The following is a 4,121-nucleotide window of genomic DNA, read 5'->3' as shown; positions in this document are numbered from 1 at the left end:
CTCTCCTCCCTTTCTTGAAGATCAGCACCACATTGGCCTTCTTCCAGTCTTCGGGCACTACGCCAGAGCGCCAGGAGTTTTCAAAGACCAGTGCCAGGGGCTGGACTATGATGCTCACCAGCTCCTTGAGTACCCTGGGGTGCAGGTTGTCAGGGCCAGCTGACTTGAAGGTATCCAGCTTCTCAAGGTCAGCATTGATGGAGGGTAGGGGATTTCCCTGTCCCATAGCAGGCATGGGCGTCCCACGGGACTGATGAAAGACCATAGCAGGCATGGTTGTGAGCAAGTCCCGGAAAGACGTGGGAACGCATGGGTTTCCTCTTGCAGGCCAGCAGCATTCCAGCTTGCAAGAAGTTGCTTGGGGCAATTGGAAGCAGCGGATGCACGTGCGTCTGTGCACACGCGCACACGGCTGGCATGCAGCCAGGCAGGGTTGTAGATGCAGGTAAGTGTATGGGGAGTGGGGGTTGGACGGCCAAAGCTTGTATGTGGGCATGGAGGGGATGGGTGTTTGTGTGGGGGTCGGGGTGCCTGTCGGCACTAAGGCTGAGGCTGCATCAGGGTGAGGAAGGGTGGGGGAGAGGCGCCTACCCCTCCAGTGGGGGGATGGCGGCAGGGGGGAGCTGTGTGGCTGGGCCAACGGCACCAGGGCAGTGCCCATATTCGCAGAGGCGGGGTGGCCAGGAGATGCTGCCTGGGGGGCAGGAGGGGCCGTGACCAGGCTGCTTGGTGCAGCGCAGGAGCCCCAGCCCAGGGTAGTCGGGTATAGTCCTGGTCCTGGATACCAGAGACCTTCCCTCCTCCTCCCTCCAGCCCACGGCAGGGTCAGACTCACTCCACTGCTGCCCGCACGAGCCAGAGTCACTGCAACCACAGCCCGGGTGGGACAGGGGCAGCTGGGGGCCCCGTTCAGGAGGGCTGGGGAGGAAGGGGGCTGTGGGTTGGGAGTGAGGGGCATCAGCATGGCCATGGGGGGCTGCGGACTGTGGGGCATCAGCAGGGCCAGGGGGCTGTGGGTCAGGTGTGAGGGTTATCGGCGGGGCCAGGGGTGGTGGGTCGGGACTGAGCATCACTGTTTACAAATGGGTCCCGGTACAAAAACGGTTGAGAACCACTGGACTAGAGGTGACCTCCTGAGGCCCCTTCCAACCCTCCTTTTCTGTGATCCTAATTAAAATGACACAACCAAGGTCATGTTGAAGGTCAACAGAGGAGTTACAGATAGACCCCAGATGTCCTCATCCCACTCAGTCCAGGGTCCTACTTTAGGCATAGGCCCAGACTGATGTTCACCGGCAAAGCCTGTCTATAATACAGCAACGCCGTACTATGCCGTTAGTTTTTGACAATGCCCTGAAGTCAGCTGTTGGCACTCTGCCCAGGTCTTTTCTTTAAGTTTCCTTTGAAATTCTCTCACAAGAAACTTAAAAAAAGAAAAAAACAGAAGAAAGACTTCTTTAACCAAACTGTCTTAGAAACCCCCATGTCACCTCTGGGATGTGTTTGTCAACTAAAGTAGGACCTAGAAAATTCAGAGAGACCAGCCTCTGACATCCATCCATACCCACATCATCCTCCTAATCTTTAGTCATTTCTAATCTTTAAGTAAGGTCCCAGGCGGTGCCAGCAACATGCTTTTTTAAAGCAGAAGCAAGGCCGTCTGCTAGAAGGACTTCAAAGGCATAAAAAGCTTCTGGAAAAGTCTGTTTCATGCTGCACCCACCATTGCAAAATCCTTACTCTGCCACTGCTGGTTCTTATCAGCCATCACACTTTCAAATGCAAAAGGTGTGTCTAATATTAGCCAGGAAATGTCTCGGTAAAGACCTGGACTTTTTCAGCTAATCGGTATTAATAACTTCCTACGTTTGAAGACAGCCCATAGGAAATGCAGGCTGACTCATCTACCCTGTAATTAGATGAACTCCTCAAGAAAGTGCAGGTGGCTGCACCGCAAGGCACATTAGCCAAGGTGTAGAATATGCTTCTGACCAGAGGGCAGATAATAGCTGCAATAATTTCCTCCATTGGTCTGATATAAAAGAGCAGTATTTCTGACAGACTTGGCATCTGGTTGGGACTGAAAACTCAAGCAGCGTTTTTGGAGTCACTTAAGGGATCTCTGTAATACACAGAAATCATTGATTTATTTTACACTTGCACAAATTACTGAGAAATAATTACACCCAGGATCCCACCAGAAGCAACGGAGATCCCAGTCCATTCAAAACCTGTGGTGTGCACAGCACCACGATCAGAAACGAAGATATTTGCCTCCTGTGTTCGTTTTCTGCAAAGTCCAGCTGTATATCATTTTTATGTATCTGAAGGATTGGGTGTAATGCAATATGAAGCCATGAATGGGATAAAGTTACATATTCTCCATTGATTTTCCATTGTATCCATTATCTTTAATGCTGGAATGTAGGTTACTTTTAGTGGCCGGAAGCCTCTTCACCCGAGCACTGACTGGTGCTTTACGAAACTCAGCCCCTGGTGAGAGATAAAATCAGTGGTGAGTAGCTGGGAAAAGACAGATTTTCCCAAAGTGCCAGCTTAATGGAGGAGGCCTGGTGCAACCAACTGCAGAGCATGGTTGAAGAAAGGAAAGAGAGAAACCAAAAGAGTAAAGCAGGGAGCAGAAATACGAGGGGTTGGGGATGGGGTGGAGGGGAAAGAGAAGGGATGGAGCAAGAAGGTAGGGAAGGGAGAAAATGAGAGGACAAGGCATGGGAAGCAGAAAAGCAAAGAGAAGTGGTATCATGCTGGGTTGTGGGTAGCTAAGTCAGCGGCCACTTGAGGGCCAAGGTGTTAACCTGGGTCAAGAGGATGAATGGAGTCGAGGCATCGGGCCACGCCAGGAAGCCAGGAGCTCAGTTGGAGAAGCTGAGTCCTAAAGCTGGAGGGTCAGAGTCAGACGGTGAGCCAGGTTGGGGTACCCAGGAAGTCAATCCAGGGTTGGATTAGGAGACTGATGGGTCATCTGAAGGCAAGCTGAGTTGGCAGACAAGAGATCAACCAGAGATCCAGTAGAGGAACAAACCAGCCTGGGTACAGATCACTTCCTCTTCCAGATCAGGGATTTATATGGGAAGGAGTTACAGGTCATCTGACCCTGGCAGCCATGCTGGCATCAAAGAGCCCACTGATTATTACCCCATGGTCCTAGTCCACGTGGGCACTAATGATGCAGCCAGGAGAAGCCCTGATTGCCTGATGGAGGACTACCATGCTCTGGGGCACGTGCTGAAGGAGATGGGCGCACAGGTGGTTTTCTCTTCTATCCTGTGAGTGGACGTGGCAGACAGCATGAAACGTGCATTGCGGAGACCAACTGGCGGCTACAGGAATGGTCCTTCGAGGTGGGCTTTGGCTTCCTCAACCATGACTGGCACATCACAACGAGAGACGTGCTGGGATGGGATGGGCTCCACCTTTCCCCTGAAGGTAAGCATGTGTTCTTTTCTAGGTTGGCAGACCTCCTCTGGCAGGCTTTAAACTAGGCTCGTCAGGGGAAGGGGAAGATGAGGGTGGAGGAAACATCGAACTGCCAGACCAAACAACACCTACAACTACAGCCCAGCCCAGACCAACGAGCAAAACAAATAAACAGGTAAGCAACAGGGGCCAGGGCAATGCTGGGACTAGGGGGTCAGTGCACACATCTACAGGAGGCCTCAAATGCCTCTACACAAATGCTTGTAGTATGGGAAACAAGTAGGAGGAGCTTACCCTCCTGCTGGCTGACACCAGGCCAGACATAGTGGGGATCACTGAAACATGGTGGGACTCAACGCATGATTGGGCGGTGAATGTGAAGGGCTATAGGCTGTACAGGAGGGACAGGATAGGAAGGAAAGGTGGGGGCATGACACTCTATATTAAGGAGGAATACACATCCTCGTTAATTAGCAAAGAGTCAGAGGAAGGGCACTCTGAAGTGCTTTGGGTTAGGGTACAAGGCAGTCGAGGGGAAAGAGACTTAACAGTGGGGGTCTACTACAGACCTCCCAACCAGGGAGAGGAGCCTGACCAGGAATTCTTGGGTCAGCTCACAGAGGTAGTGAAGGCTAAGGATGTGGCAGTCATGGGGGACCTGAACTTCCCGGACATCTGCTGGG

This window comes from Crocodylus porosus, unplaced genomic scaffold (genome assembly GCF_001723895.1).
Source record: "Crocodylus porosus isolate Cpor-Errol unplaced genomic scaffold, CroPor_comp1, whole genome shotgun sequence".
Taxonomy (NCBI): domain Eukaryota; kingdom Metazoa; phylum Chordata; order Crocodylia; family Crocodylidae; genus Crocodylus; species Crocodylus porosus.
This window is presented reverse-complemented; position numbering follows the sequence as displayed.